The 6626-nt window shown below is 30.9% G+C and overlaps 1 protein-coding gene across 2 annotated transcripts in view; it reads right to left on the bottom strand.

The window, feature by feature from the left end:
- The window catches only part of form3 (FH2 domain-containing protein formin 3), a 54238-nt gene extending 51870 nt beyond the window's left edge, over positions 1-2368 (bottom strand). Inside the window, exons 1-2 of one of the 2 annotated variants that reach the window (XM_088204548.1) lie at positions 2240-2368; positions 1738-1803 (exon numbers count right to left, since the gene is read on the bottom strand). The gene's annotated coding sequence lies outside the window, so the exon portion shown is untranslated. The remainder of the gene's footprint in view (positions 1-1737; positions 1804-2239) is intronic. The other variant, XM_088204555.1, reaches the window with a different exon arrangement.
- Positions 2369-6626: the final 4258 nt, after the last annotated feature.

Here is a 6626-nt window from a genome sequence, read left to right on the forward strand (position 1 = left end):
TGTTTAAATCAACATGTAATTTTACATAATAATTAGTTTATCTTGTATTTGTGTCAAACAACTGGCTTTGAGAAATTCATAAAAATAAAAAAAACGAATCTTTACAGTTTTAATTGTATATTTTCTGGGATTCAATCGGAAAATATGACACTTTAAAGTAATTTTTCTAATAAAACTTAACAATTGTTATATATTTACAATTGTTTTTTTATCTTAAAACACAATATTTCTATACAGATCACATCTTCATAAAATAATTATGATGTAGTTTTTATCAGCGTTTAATTTTATATGAGAATAAAGTTATTATGTAAATAACAATATGGAAAACTGACATTTTATTCCAATAAAACACTTATTCTTATCTCTTTCGCTTTCTTAACCCGCCGTTGGTCGCACGGCGGCGCAGCGCTCACCCTATAGGTTTTTTTGATGCCGTTTTTTTTGCATGAAACATATTAACTTGCGGGTCCCTCTACTTTTCAAGAATTATGTTTTCTTTAATATTGCAGGCTCAAACACGTGTTTACTAATTTGATATACATTTGGTTTTGCGTATTAGTAGTGTTATATCAAGGATCGAGAGAGAACGTTATTTACGCGGGTTAGATTCGTGCTGGAAATTTAATTTTTTGGTAGTTTCTTTTTATTAATATTGACTTTTTTGTTGTTATTATTATGTTTTTAATTTATTTTATAAATATATTTTATTTTACTCTTTTGATACATAGTATAAAAAAACTATTTTAAAATTTTTTTTCGATTCCTTAGATAATTTAAAAAAAATAAACAAATTTATCGCAAAGCTTACAAATAAAAATATAGCAGTATTTAGGAGAGAAACCTGACACTACGATAATTCATCACCCAGAACCAAGTGAATAGAATCGTCCAAAATGTAATTTTTGCTCTAGGAAAAAAATCGCAAAATCACCATCAAATGCCACATGTGCTATAACCCAATATGCAAAGAACATTCATCGGCATTATGTCCAGATTGCATAACTAAGTATTCAAGTAATCAAGATCAAAAATGATATATATTTGTTCATGTTATTTTTAAAGTTTTAAACATATATCTAAAAAATTATATTTTACTTTTAAAATATTTATTATTTTATTTTTCTTCTTTCGTTATGTAAATAAAAGTCGTAAAGAATTTATTTATTTTATATATACAACACTAAAATAAACCAAAAATAAAAAAAATAATAAATATTCGATATTTAAACTTAAAAACATAAAGAATTGAGAGGCGGCTATTCGCTCAGGCGCGACCAACGGCGTATGCAACACTCGCGCGACCAACGGCGGGTTAAATAATATTAGGAGATTAAAATATTACAATAGTCAATAAAAATTACAGAGATAGACGTATGTTTCTATTAATAATAATGTATATGCCATATTTATTTACAATGTGAATTTCTTATTTAGCATGTTGTTGGTTCGTTTGAAACTCAAGGTGTATCAATAATTAAGTAAATTAACAATTTTCCCGTTTTTTTTATATTTTTACAATAAATAAAATTTAATTTTTAATCATCTTCTAAATTATATATAAATGCGATTTAATAACAACTAAAGAGAAGGGGAACGTTGTAGAAGTAATGTCAGATTTTGCTCATTGTTATTGTTGAATCACTTAAGATAAACGTAGATAATTACAATAATAACTTGTCGATACATTTCGTATTAGTATTATTAATTATGTTTGTAGTAATAAAATCAACTCACCATGTGACAGTGATATCCAACTCGGAGTCACAAAAAACTGTATTGCACCATTGTCACTCTCGCGCCCTGAAAGGTGTGTAATATGTGTATTTCGACCAGGAATTAATTAGTGAATTAAGATGCGTCGGATGTGAAAGTTCTATTTGCGGCCTTCGGGAATACCGAAGGACATTCTTCCTAAGTTTAATAATAATGTTCTAAATTCGGTCTCCGCCGGCCAAGCCGACGATGCGAAAGGAAAGAAAAAGAAGCAGAAACTTCCTCTCCCCATCGCTAATTAAGCACCAGGATCCCTTTGTTCTTTTCGCCACCCACGAGCCTAGATCTGGTCTAACAGTGAACACTGTCCACTGCCGGACAGTTGTGCAATGGCGGTCATCGCGTGGGCGAACGTTTACTATAATAATCGATAGATTTACTTGAAAAACATCGCACTTTGTGCAATTGCTACTGAAATCGATGCCGAATTTTCACACCGCCGAAGTTTCGATTGTTTACTCACTTTTTGGATCACCAGCGAAGACGCGAGGGTTCGTCGAACATCGCACCGTTAGTGTTCGTATGAGTTTGTGTTCGTTACCGACGCGACCGTACGATTCTACTGCTTCTCACACACTGGAGTGTCCTTCTGCCACTTTCACTGCACCGATCAGCCGGTGTCCTAACAAACGGCTTCTCAAACTGCGCGACCGACAACCCCTAGTGCCTAGTTCCTATATCAAATTATTTATTCACATTGACTACCCACATTGTTCACTTTATACTTACCTACATCGCTAAATAGGCTCGTATTTTTCAGTTCAAAATTTATTATTTTATTCATTTGTTTAACTACTTTTTCATACATTAAACAAATATAAACATAATTTAAAAAATTATTACTTAATACACAAAAATGTTTCCTTATTCCAGTGAGGAAAAACGATTCATTTTTATTTTTGCGGATTGCCCAATGAATATTATACAAATTCACATCTCTGTACATTATTCCCCCAGCCGTACTCTTCTTATACTTAACTATCCTTAAATTTACTCTATTTCTAGTTTTAAAATTACATCTTTATTTCTTATTAAATTTTAAAGTTTTAAACCCTTTGTGGGCGTGACTTCGCAGCCAGTAAGATGCAGGTGGAAACTAGTAGGAATGTATTCGTTAAAGTTACATATATTGAGTTACTATTTATGGGATATTTTCTCCGAACAATAGTAGAGAAGCTGGCGGAGGGATGATATCAGTGGATAATCCTCAGAGTTTTGATTGGTGTGACAGTTGATGCCTCTCTGCTGCGGTGCTCGTATGGTGGAGTCCCTCTCAGGATGTGAGCGTCCATGACCGTATGTTGTCCGCAAGCGGACCGAATCTGCTAGTCTCTTTAGTGTCTGCCTGCTCCTCATTAGAAACCTTATGTATTCAAGGCTGCAAAGCTTGTTGATCAATCACAATCATCCAGCCAATCGTTGCACTCGCTTCTTAGAACAACGTTGTGATAAAAATATACGATGCATACATTTTTATAGCAGCAACTGCTGACACTAGATTCATTTGAAGTAATAATTCCGATAGCCTGATCCGTTAAGATAGTCAGTGTCAAGTTTAAACAAGTTGTGAATTGTCAGTCAGGAAGAATTAGGTCGTGTTTATCGTGTCTATCGCGCATCATTGATTTCGATCAACGCGCTAACAAGTTTTGTTTTAAGTTGCAAAAAAATGGCAAAAAAAGCTCATGAAATGTTTAAATCAATGTATGGCAATAATGTGGTGACTTTGAAGACTGTTTATAAGTGGTATGAGCGATTTAAAAGTAGTTCTTAGCTACCTGCTTTGAATGCAGCTGTGAACTTAATTAAAACTCCTACTTTTTTGTATCTAAAATGCATTTATAAATTTAAAAATAATAAAGCAGTCTAAAATTAATTATATTCCGTATGAAATAAAACGATATATACTACAAGAACACAAAAATATTTACATATATATATATACTGTGTATATAATACATATACTAGAAAGTATTCACTTCGCCTGTTTAGGATTGGAAAGTTTTATTTTTAATTATGTGTGATTTTTCGCGATGTTCGATACAAATAAATAAATATGTCACTCGTTTTATGTATTTATTTAATAGTTTTTAAGCACATTATTATAACAATAATAGTGTGAAAAACTTTATTTCACAAAATAATCTCATATGATATTTCTATAACACAACAAATAAAATAAGAACCGCAGGTTAAGAAAAATGACAAGAAAGCAATTGCCAATGTCACACAATTAATAAAACGTCACAGTTGTTAATTAATTCTAATCATTCAATAAGTCGAAAGCACACATTTTCATTAAAGATAAAAAAGACATTGTCTTCTCTTTCACATCGTAAATTAAAACTGTCAGTCGCGATTAAAACTGACGTATCCTGTTTAATTGACGAAAATTGACTGTAAATTGTAATTTAACACCAAACGTGTGTTTCTACAATTTAAATGTAAATTGATATGATAAATTTTTATGTACTAGATAGTTGAAACGAATAATAGTTTGCATTGTTTATTTTTATAACTATAATTATTTAAGTAAGACACTGCTTTGCTAAAAAAAATAACTTTTCAAATAATCTTCAGCAAATATCGAAGAAGAAGAAGGCGTAATTTAGCTTTTACGTAATTTAAATACGAATCATTACATATTTATCACTGGGACGCAGACCCTCGGCGACGCGACATATAGGGTTGCTAGGGTTGGGTTGGTTAACTCTTTTTAAAAAACCTGTTTCTTATCTCGTTCAGAGAGGCGGTTTGCCTTTACAAATGGTCGCCACTAGGGATTCCAATCCCGGGATCCCGAATCCCGGGATCCCGGGATCCCGAACGATTTTCAATACCCGATGAGTCCCGGGATTATAAAACATAATCCCGAATTTTTTGGATTGATTGATTTATCAAGCACAATCGAATTATTATTGACAAAATCGTTATATTTCGTATACAAACTTGCGCGAGTTGCACGTGTCATCTGTGAATCTTTGAGGCTGTGAGTCTGAACGTGCTTTTTCAGCTGCATGCTGCTTAGGAACCAAAATCAGATCAAGGCTAAATGATGAAACGCTTGATGCTTTGATGTTACTTCGTGAGTTTTTTCCAAAATAATGTTTTCCATTAATTGCGTCTATGAATGTACATATGTACATACATTGTCAAAAGTTAATTTTTTATTTTCTCAAATAAATAAATAAGACCTTCCCTTTTTTATTTTTATTATACTATTTTCTATTTCAAGTCCAAGACTAAAATTATACGTACTTTATACATTGTACGTTATAAAAAACGGATGTAAAAAATATTGTATTATTCATTTTAAATTATTTTTATCGATAAAATAACATGAAAATTATCCCGGGACTGGTCCCGGGATCCCGGGATCGACTAATTGCAATACCGAAATCCCGGGATCAAAATTTTGGCCCGGGATTGGAATCCCTAGTCGCCACAATTGATTACACAATGCACAATGTTTCTACTATAAAAATAAGATATTTTAAATTATGTTTAAAATTAAACGTTAATCTAGGTTTTATATATTTGAGATTTAGTTGATTTTATTTTTTAAAAAGTATTAGACTTTTAAAGTAATAGTTAATTATTTAAAAAAAAAAACAATATTATTAATAATCATAATATATTAAAATTCTATTTAATCTTTATCTCATATAAATATATAGTTATTTTAAAGTGAAAAAGTTTTAAAAATTAGGTGAAAATCACTACGAAAATTTTTTATTTATTTTTTTAAATTTATATTTTAATATATTAAGAAAGATCCTGATTTTTTTATTAGCATACATTTTTTCAAGTGTAAGCATAATATTTTCTAGATAAATTCCTTTACAATATTTTACCACATTTATTATAATTTAAATTAAATTTTAAACAACTGACATTCAAAATTTTTTCTTAGAGTATTGTGTTTTTTTAAGGAGATTTGACTTTTATTTTCTCATAATATTTGAATTGCTCTTATTATTGACCTCTCAAATTCAAAGATCTGTGTGTCAGTCAGAGATATTTATTTTGATTTATAATTGATATTTGTGTAACAATTTGAATGACGTTTACGTTAAGTTGTATAATTTTGTTTATGTGTACTTGAAGTCCTCTTTCTGTGCCCTTCCGAAGGGTCTAATCATCTCAGAAGCGAATTAAACTCTATTTCTAGACGTCAATCTGTACCAGGGTTAACGTAAAGAGGGAAGCGGCTGCTTTCTTGATCTACTTTACATATATGGTTTCAGTTCTTACCAACTGGTTGAAGTTATTGATGATGCTGTTTGTAGCGAGTCACTGTACTACTTTATACATATCAGAAGTCAAAAATTCACGTCAAAAGCAATAAAATCTTGCCGTCGCAGTAGAAACGATTAAGATTTTCTTAACAATATTACGATTTACAATAAGCGAGAGTCGAATAAAATACAACAAAACCAATTTTGAACAATAGAAGAGCGCAAAAAATAATTATCGCTTCTCATAAGTCAAAAATCCACGTCAAAAATCCACGTCAAAAGCAATAAAATCATACCGACACCGTCGCAATGGAAATGCTTATTGCCGAGCGTTCTCACTGCGACAGCGCCGACACGCTTTTATTGCTTTTGACGTGAATTTTTGACTTCTGAGAAGTGATATTCTATTGACCAAAATTCGGTTTAAATATAGTTTAACCAATACTCACATATCAAAAATTAGTAGTAATATCCCTGACGTCCCTGACTATAAAATACCATCAAATACGTAAATCAAAATATTTAAAAAATATCAAACATAACGATCTATATTCATACTTTATTTAAGATATTCTCCTAATATATAATATAATAAATTTGTTATAATATACT

This window comes from Plectrocnemia conspersa, unplaced genomic scaffold (assembly GCF_051122295.1).
Source record: "Plectrocnemia conspersa isolate PC_06_02 unplaced genomic scaffold, ASM5112229v1 ptg000002l, whole genome shotgun sequence".
In the NCBI taxonomy this organism is placed as follows: domain Eukaryota; kingdom Metazoa; phylum Arthropoda; class Insecta; order Trichoptera; family Polycentropodidae; genus Plectrocnemia; species Plectrocnemia conspersa.